Here is a 20,407-nt window from a genome sequence, read left to right as displayed (position 1 = left end):
AAGTGGGGGCCACTCTTCATCGCGGTGCACAGGCCTCTCACCATAATGATACATTTTTGTATCTCTTTTTGAGTAGTTCTTCTGTTGACAATCTCTATACATTTTCACTTGTTTGAAGATGCTGTAACTTAGACTTCATTTTTAAAAGGCATTTCTACTTAGCAAGTATTTTCAGTTAAAAAAATTCTGCCTTGACTGACAGATGTTGTTTTACAGCAATATAATGTGCCTAGGTATGGTTTTCTTTCTATTGTTCTTTCCACTACTCAGAAAGCTATATTTCCCTGACAATTGTGAGTTGGATATCTGTGGAAAGTACAAAATTTTAATTCTTTGCACATTTTCTTTGCAAAATATTCATTTAAAATATTAATATTAAATCTAATACATTTAAAATTAATTTATTTCATTACAAGCAGAAAATTAATGTATCATATAATAATAAATTAAAAATCATTTCATTCTCAGAAATGTATGTTTATAATTTTTATTTTTATGCATTTTGGGTGGGCAGGACAATATTGAAAAAAACAGTGCATATATTTGTCTTGTTCTGTATTCTTTCATTTCATGATAGATTGCCAGAGAAATGTGTATTTTATTGCAATAACAGCCTCTTAATATGATTAATGATCTCATTCCCAAATTTCTGCTTTTTCTCTTAAATTAATTCCATTCATTTGTTGCTGCTATTGTTTTCTTAATTTCTTATACCAAATACTTTTCTTATTATTTTGAATATTTCTGGTCCTTCATTTCTAGATTTTTTTTTTTTGAGACAGCTTCAAAGCTAATTCTAAACGTTTTTTATTTTTTTTTAACATCTTTATTGGAGTATAATTGCTTTATAATGGTGTGTTAGTTTCTGCTTTATAGCAAAGTGAATCAGCTATACATATACATATATCCCCATATCTCCTCCCTCTTGCATCTCCCTCCCTCCCACCCTCCCTATCCCACCCCTCTAGAGGGTCACAAAGCACCGAGCTGATCTCCCTGTGCTATGCGGCTGCTTCCCACTAGCTATCTATTTTACATTTGGTAGTATATATAAGTCCATGCCACTTTCTCACTTCGTCCCAGCTTACCCTTCCCCCTCCCCATGTCCTCAAGTACATTCTCTATGTCTGAGTCTTTATTCTTGTCCTGCCCCTAGGTTCTTCAGAACCTTTTTTTTTTTTTAGATTCCATATATATGTGTTAGCATATGGCATTTGTTTTTCTCCTTGACTTACTTCACTCTGTATGACAAACTCTAGGTCCATCCACTTCACTACCAATAACTCAGTTTCGTTTCTTTATATGGCTGAGTAACATTCCATTGTATATATGTGCCACATCTTCTTTATCCATTCATCTGTCGATGGACCCTTAGGTTGCTTCCATGTCCTGGCTATTGTAAATAGAGCTGCAACGAACATTGTGGTACATGACTCTTTTTGAATCGTGGTTTTCTCAGGGTATATGCCCAGGAGTGGGATTGCTGGGACGTATGGTAGTTCTATTTTTAGTTTTTTAAGGAACCTCCATAGTGGCTGTATCAATTTACATTCCCACCAACAGTGCAAGAGGGTTCCCTTTTCTCCACACCCTTGCCAGCATTTATTGTTTGTAGATTTTTTGATGATGGCCATTCTGACAGGTGTGAGATGATATCTCATTGTAGTTTTGATTTGCATTTCTCTAATGATTAGTGATGTTGAGCATCCTTTCATGTGTTTGTTGGCAATCTGTATATCTGCTTTGGAGAAATGTCTATTTAGGTCTTCTGCCCATTTTTGGATTGGGTTGTTTGTTTTTCTGATACTGAGCTGCATGAGCTGCTTGTGTATTTTGGAGATTAATCCTTTGTCAGTTGCTTCATTTGTAAATATTTTCTCCCATTCTGAGGGTTGTCTTTTCGTCTTGTTAATGGTTTCCTTTGCTGTGCAAAAGCTTTTAAGTTTCATTAGGTCCCATTTATTTTTGGTTTTATTTCCATTTCTCTAGGAGGTGGGTCTAAAAGGATCTTGCTGCGATTTATGTCATAGAGTGTTCTGCCTATGTTTTCCTCTAAGAATTTTATAGTGTCTGGCCTTACATTTAGGTCTTTAATCCATTTTCTAGATTTTCTTTATTTTATGTTTACTTCAAGGTTTTTAAAGAGAAATTTATTAGAATAAATTCAACATGCTTTTGGATTATTACATTTTATTCTTTATATGTAGTTAATGTAATTACTATTAAAGTAACAAGTGAGTTTATTTTCTACTTTGATTAGTTATTTTATATTTTCTTTGCAGCCTAGTATAAAACACCTTTTAAAAAAGTTAAAATTGCCTTTTATTACCATCTAATGTATTTTGATATAAATTCAACATTGTCATTAATCTTTATGTTTTAAAAAAATATAACATCAATACAAAGAAAGGAACATAGGGAAATATTACAAAAATACCTTGAGTTTACAATTTAGAAAATCAATTTGTCTACATATAATGATAATTGTACTTCAACCAGCCCAGTATTTTATTTTACCTTCTATTTGCATTGTCCAGTATTTTCAAACAAAAGTAAAATCAGTGAGATAGAAAGCATTTTGTTTTTGTTTTTTCCCCCCCGATTTTAATGGTAATGCATCTAGTACAGCATTTTCCAAACAGAATTCCTTAAGTATCTAGTCCCTAGAGATGTTACTCAAGTAAATATTGAGTGACAACCTAGTTTGGATGTTTTTGTAACATCTTGCACATTCTTTCTTTAATGTTTCCTTCTCTTTCATGATATGTTTTACGTTCCCTAGGGATTAGATGAACATGTGGCCAGGTTTCTGTATCTCAAGTTTCATATCTCAAATCATGATTCCTTTATCATTTACTTGGATGACTTATCCAATAGGTTGGGTTTCCAATTTCTTGATCAACTGACCTCTGAGATTTTCTTTCATCCATTCAGTTAGCTGTTGTAAATTCATAAGAGCAGCTCAGAAGCTGGACAATAACAGTAAATGTTTGTAATCCAAGTGGAAGAGCTCAGGAGAGGAAATGGCTTCCTTTCTTTGCTTCTTCTACCCTCTGTTTGACTCCAGACTCTGCCTCTGTTCTGTGGCTTGCGGCTCAGCTGGATTTCAAGCCTGATACAGCTCTCCCCAAGCATCCCAGACAAGCTCTGCCACTTTTCCCAGAATTGTTCAGTTCCTGGTGCCACCACTGATTTATAGCCATGAAACTGAGCCTGGTAACATACCTTACATTTTCTCCTTTTTCATTTAAATGAATCATTCTCTAGGTCTTCTGAATTCAACATTAAGTTTGAAACTATAAGATGGAAGGAACAGGAACCCTAATACTACAGCATATATTTTATTGGTTTTTATAGTTAATATTTTATAAGTAATTTTCTATGAGTTAGAGTATTTTATCTAAAATATCACAGGCATGCTTATAATATTTTCTTTTCCTTGAGAAAGTTTTAACTGGGAATTAAAGAACTGCTATTAATTGTACAGGTAGTCAAGCTTTATACTAAAATATAAATATAAAATATAAATATGAAATACAAAAACATTCTTCTTCATTTTTTTCATTGTGGTTAAATACACAAAACATAAAATTTATCATTTTAACCATTTTTAGGTGTACAGTTTTGTGGCATTAAATACAAGCACACTGCTGTTCAACTAAAATGTTTCCGTTCTTGAACTCAGCATTGAATATAAACAATCAGGTTGAAAATATTAACTATATCACTTAATAAACTGTTTTTTAAATAACTTGATATTAAATATAATTGACTAAAACTTTTTCCCCAATGATGACAGTGACAAGTCATCCTCACCAAATTACTCTTAATTTACCAAGACCATTAAGCTCTCACCTCACAGGGGGGAAAAAAAAGTAAAGTAAATGGATCAGATATCAATCATTAAACTACCTTGATTTTAGTTTTTTATTTACAGAAAAGAATTTTAAAATGTTGAGAGCATTCTGTATGAGATCGGCTAATATCAGTCCTTCAACTTACAGGTAAGATCCTTATATCTCTGTGTTTTCTCTCTTTTGCTGATATTTATTTTTGTCTGGAATGAAGTTTTTCATTTGGTTTATTTTAGGTGAAACATAGCAATACCATTCACAAATCCATTTTATTTCAGTAGGGAAAGCCATCTGTGAAGAAGATAATTGCCATCTTCAGATTAATCATTAATCATAATTTAATCTCATGACCCATTACCAATCTTAGACCTTTCTTTATCCCCATCACTTAGCTACTATTTTGCTGCTACTTTCCCCCATAGTTTCAGGTTATTTTATAGTTTATGCATCCTCAAAATGGGGTCTCTGGTCACTCACATTATTATTTTGTTTTTCTTTTTTTAAAGTGCAGATGTATTAACCATACCATCCCTCTCCAAACTCACAGGGAGTAAATATTTACATATCAACAACTCCTGTGGTCATGATTATGTACTATGTTTAATGAGAACTCATGTATCTAATTAAACATTTGAGACCAAATAAACAATTAAAAATCTTTGGAATCTTAGAGTTTACAAAGCATTTTCACTTGCACTAGTTTATGTAGTTTTCAATAGAGTCCCTTGAGCAATGTGCTACCAATAGTCTCAACTAGAGAGACACACTAGGAATGGCTTCTCTAGAGGAGAAAACAAAGGGTCTTATGGATTAGTAAATCTCTCTCAGACCTGTCAGCTACAACCCTGTGAAATAAAGGCTCAAATATTTTTCAAACAAGAGTGTTTCCTCTTTCCACTGTGAGATGGTGAAGGAAATTAATGACCAAATACAGTTGAGTGAAAAAAGTAGGTCAAGCCATTCATTTCTATTGTACAGTTGCCATCAACATCATCATGACTACCATTGCTGGCTGACAGGTGATGAGTACTTACCTGTGCCACGCTCTTTGCTAGGGAGTCTGTGTGCATTCTCTTGGTGTAATGGATATGACTGCACTTTAAGATAAGGAGTGAGGATTAGAGAAGAAAAGGAGATAGTCCAAGAATACACGTGTAGTAAATAAGAGAGTGGGGACCTGAATGAGGATATTTGCTTCCATAATTCTTGTTCCTAACCTTTATGTTTAAACTATACAGATTCACACATCAACAGTGATTACAAAATTAAAATAACAGTATAATAATTTCATAACCTTGCCTGATCGTAAGCTCCAATCAATAGACTATTTGTTTAGAGGTAAAGAGATTGAACCCAAAGGCAATGGGTGGAGGAGGGGAGAGAAAAGCCAGGTGGTTTACCAAAATAAATAAATGTATATAAGTCATCAATTGCTTAGGATATTTTAACAAATTCCATCATTTTAATCTTCCCAGGTTTTGTAATTATGCATGTATTTGTGTGTGTGTATATCCTGATTTTACAAGTGTGCAATTATCCATCACTCTTTATAGCATTCCTATTCCTTGGGCAGATATTTTACCCGTCTCATATCTGAAAATACTAAGAGACTAAATGAATTTCCATATCACTCCCTCTACACCATGGAAAAGAGATATTTGCTTCTAAAATCAAAATATGGGAAAACAGAAGGTCAGATAACCAACAGAATACAAGTGTTCCTGAAGTCACGGAAAATCTGAAACAAAGACATTTTGTTTTCTGACATTCTGAAATGGCCCAGCATGACCTAGCATACAACAGAATTTATGCAGAAATAAAATCTAGGACAGAATAAGGGGAGTAAGAGAACACTCTATGGTGATTTGATTGTCTGTAGAGACTTAAATTCTGAAAGGAACCCAGACACTTCTAAAGGTGGGATGTGGTTTTAATCTCAATTCTTCTGTGCCCACATCAATGTTGTTACGTAATTTAATATTTTTTACTCTCTTTACAGAGAGAATTAGAAATAAAGCCCTTATATAATTCATCAAAATTAATTACAAGAGAACATGTTGTGACTCTAGATGACCATAATTTTCATTATGATTTCACCATGTTGCTCAATGCTCTACTGGGAAATAGTCCTTGTACTGTAGCAAACCTTCAAGCTCCAAAATCAAAGATGGAATAGCAGGATTGTGTGTGTGTATGTTTGTATACTGAATAAAGATTTCAGACAAGATCAAAGAATTAATTTTTACACATGTTCAAAGATATTTCTGAGTTCCACCATTAGCCTGTGATGATTTATTTATTGAGAATAGACACACACGCATGTACATCCATAGCTATACCCCTATCCATATAATCTTAAATGCTTAAATAGAAGTGTTACGTATATGGCTATGTAATTTAAATGTTCTGGTTGTGGCATCAATAAAGAGGTCTGGGAGAATCTTTTGCAGCTAAATATTGGACAGAAGGCTTCTGAGAAATCCAGGGATTGCTGTCAGAAAGCAATTAAGCTGAAGAAATTACATTAGTGGAGAGCAGATGCCATATTCAACTCAGTCACCTATTTTTCATGCAGTTAGGGCTCACTCGTCTTTTATTTACCAATAAACAAAAGATTGAAAAACACCTGTCCCTTCCACAGTCAGGTGAAGCTTTTTATTTGAAGAGTAAGTAGAACACCATAGACAATTTCACTTAGCTCTTCCTATTCTAAGTTTGCTTCTGATTAAGGAAGAGAAAATCAAGGAACTTGGAATGTTTATGTCCTTTTAGACTGAGCTTCACTGACATCCTCAAACAATTTTTACATGGTCTTTTTTTTTTTTTTTTTTGTCTGCGTTAGGTCTTCGTTGCTACGCGTGGGCTTTCTCAAGTTGTGGCGAGTGGGGGCTACTCTTCATTGCTGTGCACAGGCTTCTCATTGTGGTGGCTTCTCTTGTTGCAGAGCACGGGCTCTAGGCACATGGGCTTCAGTAGTTGTGGCACGCGGGCTCAGTAGTTGTGGATCGCGGGCTCTAGAGCGCAGGCTCAGTAGTTGTGGCGCCCGGGCTTAGTTGCTCTGCAGCATGTGGGATCTTCCTGGACCAGGGCTCGAACCCATGTCCCCTGCATTGGCAGGTGGATTCTTAACCACTGCACCACCAGGGAAGCCCTACATGGTCTTTTTTATCCTAAAATCATTCCAGAGTGGCACATGCTTTGGCAACTAACATTGTTCAATAGTGACAACCAATTTTTCTAGCCCACTTGTGCTTCCTGTCAATGAAACAAGCTGTGTTTTCTTTTCTTTCCACTTTGAAGAAATCATAACATGAGCAAAACACTGAACAGAATCAGACAGAATTATGCTTTAAGTTACACAGAAATCATATTTTTCTAAAACAAAAAAAAATTGGCTGAAGTAATTTTCTTTTGTAATAAATCCATGGAGGCCAAATGGGAAGTACATTTTCTTAAATTTTGAATTTTACCATCATCAGTCAGGGTCCTGAATTTTTAACTTTTTTTTTACCATGCCATATTTTTACTTTTCAGGTTTTTCATTCTTGCACCTTCTCTACAGAAATGTGTAGATGACTTTATCTCCTCTTTGACACTTTAAAAATGCCTTTCTGTTTTTCAATTTAAGGATTCATTTCACCATATGGTCTGTTTAGCCTGATAAACCCTCTTGCACATTATGAAATAAGCATGGCTGTGGAAAACCATTCATGCTGCTATAGTGAAGGTTATGCTAGTGTTTTTATGAGTGCTGACCCCTTCTCCAATTCCAGGAGTTTATCAATGAGCCGTCAATTAGTTTTAAACCTGCAACCTGGCACAGATGAACTCTGCCATTATGCACGTTGCCCAAGAGATCATTTTAGGTCACAAATGTGATGGTTTTATTCAAATTCATTCTTTGGGGAAGTTAAAATAAAGCAAACATCAATGTTACTTATTTATGGTGTCACAAGTAAAAACAATGATATTCTCTCAAATTAAAATGAAATTAAGCATAAAGTATTTTCCAAGAACCTCACTAGTTGTGTATAAATTCAGTGCAACAACACAGACAGCAGATTCTAAAGTCGATGGGTGGGCAGAGACAACACTGCCTACAAAGAGAAGCAATATTTTATTTTTGTGTGTATTTAATTTCTAGTGGAATTTTTCTGCCTACTGCATTGCTAAATTTGCAACTCGTTGGATTCTGTATTTACTCATGTTCGTGTGACTTAAGTCATAAACACATACCATCTAAAAATGTTGTAAAGTGTTGTACATAGTGAGAAAAAAAGCAATAAAATGCTTTTGAAATACTCTATTCTGCCAGCTACCTCACTCTCAGTATCCAGGTCTCCCTTTGTATTTCTTCTCTTCTCTTTAACACAGAAACACATTCCTTCCAACTTCCGCCAAACAATAGATTCTGCCACCTGGAATAGCTCCACCATCCTGTGTACCGATTCTACCTGTTTTTTAGAGCCCAGTATTTTATGAAGATGGATCACCCCTGAATTACAATTACCCCTTTGTTCTCTAGTCTATTGACTATTATATCACACCTAGCATATGCCAAACCCTCTTCTAGGTGATGAGGTCCCTCAAGGATCATATGTTCTGGTGTTGAGGAAAGGAGGAAAAAAATGCAAATGTAATAGCTTATCTGAAATATTTTCTATTTTTACTTCACTAAATACAGTGACAAATAAAACATAAGTTAGTATTTCCCAACCTGAAATAAAAATTTGGAAGACTTTTAACCAAAAGTCCTGTTCCAATTTGAGAAGCAGCATTATTCTATCCGTATTACAACTATGTTCAGTCATTATTATAATTTCTCTTTATTTGATTTCTTTTTCTTCATGGCATTTTCTGCATTAAGCTAATATAAATCAACACCTTGGATGAAATTCAACTCAGAAACTCAAAATATACATTCAAGGAAACAAGGCATATTTTGTTGAATATTTAGAATATACATGACTGTACTTTAAAGTAAACAAATGCTTAGAATTCAAAAATTATTATCTCCAATTTTGACTACGTCTAAGTGTCCCACAGGTACATGGTACATGACAGGTAGTTTTTTTGTACATTAAAATGAATATAATTTTTTTATGATTAGCTAACCCCTCTGACCATCTAGCTTTTGCATTCCAATGGGACCTCTCTCCCACTGGCCATTTACATGCGCACACGTCTTCTGGAGACACCATACCTCTGTGTGTGAGTGACAAAAAATGGCACAAAGAATCCAACTGCTAGAGATGGTGACAGAGGCAAAGACTATATCAAATGTGTTAAACAATTGGTGGTCCCTTGCCAGAATACAGAGAATTTCAATAAGTTAAGGAATAAGATTTCAAATAATTTACTGCTGAATAGGAATTCACTATGTACTTAGTGGGATAAGAAAAAATTAGTACACAAAGCTATTACTTTTTTATTACAGAACAAGTCACACAAGAAACAACATACTTATTAAAGTTGGAAAAGCAGTTAAACGTGGGGCGAGAATACATAAAAGAAACACAGAAGAACAGATGGAAATACACTGAGGGCAAATGGGTGGCACACGCAGGATTTTCCTGAAATAAATAGTTTTAAAAAGAGGCACAGGCAGCTGCCAGTTGTTTGGAAATGTTAAGAAACAATTTTCTTTGCATAATGAATGTGTTAAACAATAGTAATAATAATAATAAACAATAACAATGATAACAGTAATAGTAAAAAGTATAATGACAGGAACACCTTGCATATAGCATTTGTTCTCTGCCAGTCACCTTTCTAGGCACCTTGCAGAGATGAACTTGTAAAATTATGCACGATTACGAAAATACTTATAATTGTTATTTTAGCTCTGAACATCCAGGAAAGTTTATATTTAATATAAGCTGCTACCATTAAAGGTACTACTAGTCACAGCTCTCATTCTGTGTGGCCATTGACATGTGCTCCACCTCCAAATCCTTGTGACAACAGTATAAAGTACAAACTACAGAGGTAATGACACAAAGCATTAATGAACAATTACAGTAGAGATGTGTACTGAACACCTTATAAATAATGAATACAATTAAGCTTTTAAAGAATAATGAAGGGTGTGTCCATTACAGGGACCCCAGACTAAGTCAGGGCCCCTATTATTAATTTTCAATTAATTTTCAAAGCATCCTCCACCCCTTCACAGTTCTCATCAGAATTTTCTATGAGCTCCAAAAGAAAGGGAACACGTTTGTCTTGTCATCACTGCCTCACCAAAATCTAGTGAAGGACCTGACACGTTTTTTAAAACATCTTAACCATTTTTATGTGTAGAGTTCAGTAGCACTGTTAAGTATATTCACATTGTTGGGCAACAGATCTCTAGAACTTCTTCATTTTGCAAAATCTCACTACTATGGTTTTCTGTGATTTTTGACTGGTTTAGATACTTTCTATGAGGGAAGGGAATCATACAATATCTGTGCTTTTGTGACAGGCTTATTTCACTCAGCATAATGTCCTCAAGGTCCATCCATGTTGTCACATATTGCAGACTTGATTCTTTTTAAAGGCTGAATAACATTCCATTGTATGTCTACACCACATTGTTTTATTCATTCATCCATTCGTGGACAGTTGGATTGCTTCCACCTCTTGGCTATAGTAAATAACTCTTCTATGAACATGGGTGTACAAATATCTCTGAGATCCCGCTCTGAATTCTTTTGAATATATATCCAGAATTGAGACTGCTGGATCATATGGTAATTTAACTTTTTGAAGAATCTTCATCCCGTTTTATCCACAATGGATGCACCATTTTACATTCTCACCAATGATGCACAAGAGTTCCAATTTCTACACATCCTCACCAGAACTTGCTGTTTCCCATTCTTCTGACAGTGGCCACCCTAATAGGTAGGTATGAGGTGATAGCTCCTGTGGTTTTGCTTTACATTTCCCTAATGATTGGTAATACTGAACATCTTTTAATATACCTGTTGGCCATTTGTATATCTTCTTTGTAGAAATGTCTAATCAAGCCTTTGTCAATTTTTTAATACCAATATTTATGTTTTTGTTGTTGAGGTGTAGGTGTTCCTTATATTTTATAGATATTACACATTATCAGATATATGACTTGGAAATATTTTCTCCCATTCCATCAGCTGCCTTTTTACTTTATTCATTGTTTCCCTTGATTAACAGAAGTTCTTAAGTTTTAAGGTTTTAAGTTTGACATAGTCTCATTTTTCCATTTTTTGCTTTTGTTGCCTGTGTTTTTGGTATCATATTCAAGAAATCATTGCCAAGACCAATGTCATGAAGGTTTTCCCCTTTATTTTCTTCCAGGAGGTTTATAGTTTTAAGTCTTTAATTCATTTTGAATTATTGTTTTTTTGCATATGGTGTAAGGTAAGGGTCCAGCTTTATCCTTTTCCATCTGGATATACAGTTTTCCTAACACCCCTTGCTGAAAAGACTGTCCTTTCCCCATCATGTCATCTTGGCACCTTGTAGAAGATCATCTGGCTGTATATGTGAGAGTTTATTTCTTGACTCTTTATTCTATTCCAATCATTTGTATGTCTTCTTTACGCCAGTACAGCACTGTGACACATATATTTATACATATATAACTGAAGAGATAATTATCCAGTTTTGGCCCTGGGACTATCTCATATTCTCAGTATCACTGTCTTCTTTTATGCCTTAGTTTGAAAAATAACTTTAAACTAAAAAAATGAAATTGAAGACTAAAAACTAATAAAGGTGTCAAATGGAATAAACAAATATTAACATTTTGCCACATTTATGAAAGAATTTTAAGAGAAAAAATCTAAATATTAGAGATGAAGCCTCATCTGTCTCATTTCCTTGTCCCCCATTTACATATGTAATTTGGAGGTATATAATTAACCACAATCCTTAATTTGTTACATATTTAGGCAGATGACTTTTTATATTATCTTACAAACAAAATACTGTATACACATATTATTTTTAAACACTGTTAGCAGAATATATGTAATATCTTACAATGTGACTCTTTTATACTTAACATCCCAGGGCTAGTGTCCCAAGCACCTGTTAGGCAGCCTCATTTGGTCTTTGGCTGCATAATATTCTAATGCATGAATGGATCAAATTACTCTATTAATGAAAGAGTATCAATGGATCTACTTCTAGATCAGATGTGGGAGAGAAGGGAGAGAAATGAAAAAGAGAAAGTAGGAGTCAGGGTTATCCTGAAGCTTTGGAACCAAGAAACTGAAAGGATGGTGCTGTGAGTAATTGTTGGGAGGCGGGGCTGGGGTATCAACAATTAGTTGTAGGAGTTATTGTAGTGAAGATACCAATGAGGAAATTAAGAGACACTGGTGGATATCCAGAGATAATGTCCAGGCTGAAGATATCATTTGGGAAGTCATCAGCATTACATGCTTTTTAAAGCTTTGGGGATGGATTAGACCCTGAAAGGAGTGAGCATAAAGGAACGTGAGAAACCCAAGGGTTGGATTTGGGCATACGTCAATGTTATGTGGTCCAGGAGGTGAGGAGGGGTTAACAAATGAGATGGAGAGGAGGCACAAGTAATGTGGGAGAGGAACACTAGGTGTGTGTAGTGTCCTGGAAATAGACACTTCCCCAGCAATTTGATAAGGCAGACAAGGCTGTGGTTAATTTGCTATTTTCAACATGTGCCAATATATAGTAAGACCATTTACTACAGTAGATTTGTTAGGTCAAAGAGCAAGTGTTCTTAAAAACGCTCGCCAAAACGCCCAGGAAGAGGACACTGCTTGCAACTCCCACCAATGTTGGATGAGAACACGTTTTTCTACCTCTGGAAAACACAATATAAAATTAAGTGTTTTGACCTGAGCAAACTGGATATTATAAACAGGTAATATGTTCTGGTTATATGTTCCAGAGACTTTTTTTTCCTCCTTTGAGATTTTAAGCCTGTTGTCCATCCTTCTGTGTTTATTTGGGTGTATGCTCATTCATGTCACTGGGTGAGAATCCTTTATGTGTTAAGGAAATTAACCCTCTTTCTCTAAAGAATATTACAAATATTTCTACGAATTGTCATTTGTTTTTTAACTCTGTGCATGTGCATACACCTGTGTGTGCATTTCTATGTTGAAATTCTGATTTTGTATTTAGGTAAAATTTACCTGTCTTAAGATCTACAGCTTTGGGGGTTTTTTGGTCATATTAATATTATGAAAACGGTTATTCCATTTCTCCATCCACAAAATTTAAAGTTTTATTTTGTGTTTACATCTTTGATCATTCTTAAATCTATTTTGGTATAAACTGTAATTCAGGGATGAAAAGCTTTAATTTCAGCTAGCTACTGAATTCTACCACATATTAACTGAAGTATCTGTCTTGTATCCACTGACATGCAATGTTACCTCTGACAGAGTTTACTAAATTCCTTCCAGTATGAATGTTCTCCTTTCTTTTATGCAACATTGGAAAACATTCTGGATTTTCACTAGGCTCGTGGCTAACAAGAGTCTACACGTCTGAGCTTCCCTGGGACTTCAGTCCTGACCAACAGGATGTGTGCAGAAGTGATGCAGCAATTTCTGGATAATGTCCCTATAAGAAAGTTGATGTCCTCATCTTCTGTCCAGTGTCCCCTGGAACCATTCATGGTGGAGATAAAGTGCACTTTATCCAGAGGACAAAGGCAACTAGATGGCAAGGAAGAAGGACAGAAAAACCAGGGCTCTGGACTGTAGGTGCTCTCTGCTCTGAACAGTGTGCTGCCAGACTGAAGAGAAATCAAAGTAAATTTATAATTTTGGGGGGCAAGGGTATTATATATATTAGCCTGTACCCCAAGTAATGCAGAAATTGGTATCTGGAAGTGTTATACTGACACTATAAAAACCTAAAATAAATGGCATTGTCTTGGTTTTGACAGCAGAAATAGAACAGACAAATCTTTTACTCTAGAAAATTGATTATCCTGGTTATGCCATACAAACATTTTTTTAAAGCATTGCCTGAAATGTATTGGAAAGCAGAATTCTTCTTAATCGAACTACAGTTCTAGGGAAGATGGTAGAAACATCTAAATATTTTTCTGGGTTTGCCCATCATTACTACCTAAGAAAGATACTAGACCAAGATGAAGTAGGGCAAGAATTAGCCTATTTGAAAACACAGATGGGAGGAACTACAGTTTTGCTAAAGGAACTTTTCTCAGCCTGTGGTTAGAAAATAAAAGAGGAGATTCCATACACTTAGGGTCTCTGACGAGACCAGGTACTTCCTGGGGTTACTTTTTACCTTTGCGACAGAAAACCTACCAAGCTTTTAAAGGAATTTATTGCAAAAGAAACTGCAGAAATCCTTTATAAAACAGCCTGTGACAGATTAATTCCTGAAGGCAAGTCCATGGACCCCAAACTTATAGCGTCAGGAAACAGGATGCTCAAACAGCACAGCCCCAGGTGGAAACGTGATCTGCAACTTGCACTTATGAGGTGCCCATGGAGGCCACGTGGAAGGAAGATCTCTCTGGAAATTCCAGAATGATGGAGCGCGTGGAAGAAGGAGACCCTGAAAAAGGGTGAACTGAGGAATTCCTTCCACTCCCCAGGCAGGTGTCTTTGAAGTTCCTGTCCAATACAACCCATCATGATGCCACATTTCTCAGGGTTCCACACTGAGGGTGTAGATTTTTATAGAAGTCACCTCCTCTTACTCTACCACTGATACTGGATTGGAGGACTGGCCCGGACGCGTAACCAGGTGATACTCTCGATTATCTGCTTACAGGAGAGGCCATTTCTGTGTGTGCGGGGAGAGGGGTCTACCTGCAAACTTCAGCGGCCAGAGAACAGACTGTAGAGCAGATACAAACTGTCTACAAACACCCATTCTTTTCTCCTTCCTTTTAGTTTTTGCTGGGCATGTGGGCAAATTCAACACCAGGATGACAGAGCCACACATGAAAGTAACTGGGGTCCCCTCATGATGTCACAGGACACAGCTGCCTACCATCACTCCACTACTGGACTCGGGACCCCAAGAACCAAGCCGTTTATCTTTATATGAGTCTTTTGAAGAGACCGATACCTTAATAATGCACCAACTTTATCCTATAAAGAATGTCTATAGGAACTGGATCTATTTCTGCAAATTAATATTTGTTCCATTGATATGTCTTTATGCATGTACATGTGAAAAAGTTTTTAAACTTGTGATGGCTTTACTTCATATACATTTAAAACTTTTTACATGATTTTTTTCTCCTCTTTCTTCTTTTCTCATAATTCTTTTTCTTTCCCAAGTATATTTTTTTCCCATAAACCTTAGTATACTTCTAAGAGAATATTTTAATATATTTTATTAGAATTATTTTAGTTTTACAAAAAGATTTAGCAATGATTGAGATATATTTGGTATTCGGCTTTTTATCTATGAACAGGGTCTATTTTTCATTTATTCAAACCCCACTTGTTTTGTCTTTCTAGTGATATAAACATTTTTTTTCTTTCATTATATGTTATAATGATGGTTGCACAGATTAAATATATTCTTTTATTTCTTGTCTAAATTTTTCAATATATTGACATAAAATGTTAATAATTTAATTTTATAATCAGTTGTAACATCTACAATGCTATCTTCAAAAAACGTTGCATTGTTTCCTTTCACTCTTTTAAAAAATTAATCCATTTTACTAAAACCTCTAGGAAGCCTATAAAATTTTCCATATATTTTATTATCTTTCTTGATTTGTTATCCACTCATTTTAATACACTAGTTATGCACATTTGCTGCAAAAAAAAAAAAAAAAATGCCAGATAAGCAAAGAAAAAAAGTCACCTCTAAACAGGACATCTGCAGATAAAATCTGTTAACATTTTTAGGTGTGAATGTGTTTATGTGTGTAAAAAAGTTTTTATTACCAGTAAGTATATTTCCTAAATCTAATTTCAATAGCTACTTAACATTCCATCATACAAGCATAATTTATTTAGTGAATTATTTAATCCAACTAGAGCAACTGAGTTGTCTGTAATTATTACCAACTTTAAATAATGCCACAATGAACAGGCTCAGAGAAAAATACAAATGAAATTAAAATTATTTTGCCAAATTCCAAGAAAATAAGCCCATTTAGACTTTAACTGAAATGACATGCAAACTATAGTGTAACACTGGAAGGAACTGCTACCGTAGAACTAATGAATTTTCCTATCCTGGAACATGGTAACTCTCTTTTTTTTTTTTTTTTAAATATTTATTTATTTATTTATTTATGGCTGTGTTGGGTCTTCGTTTCTGTGCGAGGGCTTTCTCTAGTTGTGGCAAGCGGGGGCCACTCTTCATCGCGGTGCGCGGGCCTCTCACTATCGTGGCCTCTCTTGTTGCGGAGCACAGGCTCCAGACGCGCAGGCTCAGTAATTGTGGCTCACGGGCCCAGCTGCTCCGCGGCATGTGGGATCTTCCCAGACCAGGGCTCGAACCCATGTCCCCTGCATTGGCAGGCGGATTCTCAACCACTGCGCCACCAGGGAAGCCCATGGTAACTCTCTTTTTATTAGGAATTTCTTTGATGTACAGCTCCCCAGTTCTTCATGTCAGCAAGTTTCTTTTGTTTCTTTTCTTTTTAGAATTTAGGTAATTTATTTTTTCATTTTACTGGCCAACATCATCAGTGCAATCAACTGTAGACACTGATCGATCTTCTCTCTCTCTCCCTCTCTGTCTCTCTCTGTTTCTCCCCATCTACTTCCTTCAAAAATTATTCTGAGCTCAGCAATAATTACAAACTATATCATATATATATTTCTAAAATTTAATGGTATTACATAGTAGATATATTCAGCAACAGTGATGAAAGTGAAGCTAACAAATGTCTTTTAAAATCTATACATTTGACTATGTCTTTCCTCTTCTTAATCTATTAACATTATTAATGTTATAATACTGAACTGTCTTTACATGCCTTGTATTCTTGGCCCGAGATGCACCCATTCAAGTGTATTATGTTACTTGGCAGGTGCTCTATTATGTAATGATCCAACAGTGTTGCAAGAGTAGGAGAAACTTGGCATGCTGTATGAGAGAAAATTACTAATTGATTGTTCACTGTCTAGTAGAAGAGAGGTGTCTTAAATAATTATATGTATATGTATATGTAAGTAATTATATTCTGGTAAGTACTAAAATAAAGAAGTTTACTGAACTCTAGTCAGAGAACCTGATCTCAGCTAGATGCAATTTTTTCTTATTTAATTGTTGGAATTATTTAATAGTTATTTATATTAAGACTATTGTGGCTATACATGATGTCTTTCAAGTTTGTTCCTGTCTTTAGTCAATCAATTGTCTAAAATTTTGATCACAATACATTATTACTTCTTTCCTTTATTACTTATTCTTTGGCATCTTTGTATAGAGATCTTTTCACCTCCATGCTATAAATGTATTTCCTGAATTTCTTTTTTTAATATTCTTAAATTTTTGTAATTCTCATTTATGTCTTTAATATAGCTGGAAAGAATATATGTATTTTAAACTTAGAAGTAAAGATTATTACCTTTCAATATTTCAAGTATTATTTTTCAGACTGAAAGCTAATTGCACTGCATTTACATTCAGTATCCCAACTTTCTCCCACCAGCCTCCACCCTATTCCTACACACGTGAGGGTCTATGGTTGCAATCACTAGGTTGTTCCTTTGATCTATTTTACCCCTGCAGCATTAATACCAACTTTTTCTTTTTTTTGCAAAGAGGCTTTATATTGGTATCTGAAGAAAAATTCTCCCTATTATTTTTTTCCTGATTGTCGTGGCTATTCTAGGAACACAATCTATTAGATTAGTGCAACATTCGTCTGTAGGTATCAATGTGATACACATAGAAATGTCTATCATTCCTTTTCCTGACAATGCAGGTATATCTCTCAATTAATTTAGTTCCTTTTTGTGTAATCCAAGAACTAGCATTTAATCATTTATTTGCTTATTTGCAGTTTTTCTCCACCACAATCTTCCTAATCTGTGAGACTTCTTCATAGATACTCTATTTTGTTGCTCTACTAAATATTAAATAATTTTTATTAGTGTACTTTCTAACTTGTTATTGTTTAAATTAATGCTATTCCATTTTTTGTATATTGATCTTGCATCCAGAAAACATAATCTATCGTCATGTTCACCTCAGTGGCTCATCTGTGAATTGTTATTTGCCTCCTTGGCTTTCTATAGCATATAAAGCCCTGAATTGATCTACAAGCAAACATTACAGTTTTCAATTTATGGAGCTCTGCTACTGAAGCACTGTTGGAGAGACCCAAAAAACAGCCTTGCAGATCCTTCCATTTCAACTGTCATTTCAGAATTTTTCTCATAGTTATTGTATATCCAGAAAACCTACAGAATCCACTAAAATAATTTAATATCAATTAATGCAAATGTGAACTACCTTTCATGCATCCCCAGTCAGCCTACTCTCTCAGATCCATAAAGTAATCACTGTCTTAACTTTGAATTCTCTGGTTTAGTTTTACATGTTTTAAAACCTTGTATAAACAACATTCTACAATATTCTTTTCTTGCTGGCTTTGTTAACTCAGCATTTTGCTGTTAGATTTATCCTGTTTTTTTTTTTTTTCATTAGCCGTATTTCATTTTCTTTACTATATACTAGTGCCCCTTGTATTAACACACCACAGTTCATTTATCCATTCTACTGTGGATAGACATTTTTATAAATGTCATTTGGTGCATATGTGTAAGCATTTCTATTTGGTGTATTTCTACAGTAGAAACTCTGGGCTGTATTATATGCCTATGTTCCACTGCATCCCAATAGCAGAGTATAAGAGTTCCCATGGTTCCATGTCCTGGCCAACACTGGGCTCTATAAGCCAGTTTTTACGTCACCTTAGCCTAACTGTGGGAGTGATAACCATATCACAGTACACTGATTGCATCATCCAGCTTAGTGGTTAAGTGTCTTGTCTTCTGTCTTACACATTTGGGTGTCCTTTTATGAAGAAACCACCCAAATCTCTTGTTTTGCCCATTTTATTTCTATAGAATCACTTATCTTTTCTTAGTGACTTTAGAAGTCCTATATATGTTCTGAATATGAGCCCTTCGTTGGTCAAATATCCTTTTCCACTCTTTGGTCTACCTTTATTTCTCCAAATGGTATCTTTTAATGAACAGAAGTTTTTCTTTCTAAGGTGGACTGAATTTATCCATTATTTCTTGTAAGATAAGTGTTTCATGTCCTATGTAATTATTTATTTATTTATGTTTATTTTATTTATATTTAGTGGCTTTATTGGTTTGCCTTTCACATTTAGATTTAAAATTCACCTGGACTTAATTTTCATATAAGGCATGAGGTAACGTCGTTTTAATTTTTCGTAACTAACTGACCCAACACTACGTATTGAAAAGATCTTTCTTCTTACAACAGCTTCAAAATGCTCCCTTAATGTCCACGTGTGTGAGCCTGTTTCTATATCCTCTTTTCTTTCTGTATATATCTCTAGCTCTACCAATACCACAGTGTCAAATTATTGTAGAATTAAGAACTGATATCAAGTGTATAACACCTTTTCCTTGGTCTTTCTTTTTCAAAACTTTTGTGGTTATTCCTGGCATTTGATTTTTAGCTTGTTAAATTACACACGTGTGCTCACGCATCTTACAAGCACATTGGGATTTTGATTGAGATTTTACTGAATCTATAGATCAGTGGATAAAATTGAATATTTTTACAAATTTGAGCCTTCCAAACTATGAGCATCATGCATCTTTCCATTTATTTAATATGTCTTTGTTTTCTCTCAGTAATGTTTAATAATCCCTTTCTGCATTACACAAATCTTGTTGGATGTTTCCCTAGTTGTTGGGTACATGTTCATGCCATTCTAAGTGCTTTCTTCTCAAATTTTTTTTCTTAACTGTTGGTGCTGGCATATAAAAATACAGTTGTCTACCCTGACCTTTTATAGTGCAAACTTGATAAACTTCATTATAAATTTGAATACAAACATTTTCAGTTTTTTATGTTCATATCATACCCTCGCAAATAATGACAGGTTTATTTTTCTTTCCATCTTTACACATTTTATTTCTCCACCTTGCTATATAGTTCACCACGAGTAAATACCATGGTTTTGCTCCTGCGGTCAAAGGGAAAACCTTAAACATTTCACCCATAAATATGTTTAATATTTTGATGCATTCTTAATCAGATCAAGGAAGTGTCCTGTTCACTCTTAGTTTGCTGGGAGTTACTATTATTTTAAATATTTATTTATTTATTTTTATTTTTGGCTGCGTCAGGTCTTAGTTGTGGCACGTGGGATATTTCATTGCGGCACTTGGGCTTCTGTCTAGTTGTGGCACACGGGCTCCAGAGCGTGTGGGCTCTGTAGTTTGTCACACACGGGCTCCCTAGTTGAGGCACTCGGGCTCAGTAGTTGTGGCACGTGGGATCAGTAGTTGTGGCGCGCAGGCTTAGTTGTCCCGAGGCATGTGGGATCTTAGTTCCCCAACTAGGGATCGAACCCACATCCCCTG

The 20,407-nt window shown here is 35.1% G+C and overlaps 2 long non-coding RNA genes across 2 annotated transcripts in view; both read right to left on the bottom strand.

Moving 5' to 3' along the window:
- Positions 1–13,204, bottom strand: part of LOC309625980 — a 37,758-nt gene extending 24,554 nt beyond the window's left edge. The window contains exon 1 of the long non-coding RNA XR_014242865.1: positions 42–13,204. This is a non-coding gene — a long non-coding RNA (uncharacterized lncRNA). The remainder of the gene's footprint in view (positions 1–41) is intronic.
- The window catches only part of LOC309625972, a 264,883-nt gene that overhangs the window by 33,129 nt on the left and 211,347 nt on the right, over positions 1–20,407 (bottom strand). The gene's annotated exons all lie outside the window — the stretch shown is intronic.

The sequence above is a fragment of the Balaenoptera borealis genome, assembly GCF_965194805.1.
Source record: "Balaenoptera borealis genome assembly, chromosome: 3".
Taxonomy (NCBI): Eukaryota; Metazoa; Chordata; class Mammalia; order Artiodactyla; family Balaenopteridae; genus Balaenoptera; species Balaenoptera borealis.
The sequence above is the reverse complement of the archived record's forward strand: the minus strand, read 5'-3'. Positions and strand labels throughout refer to the sequence as shown.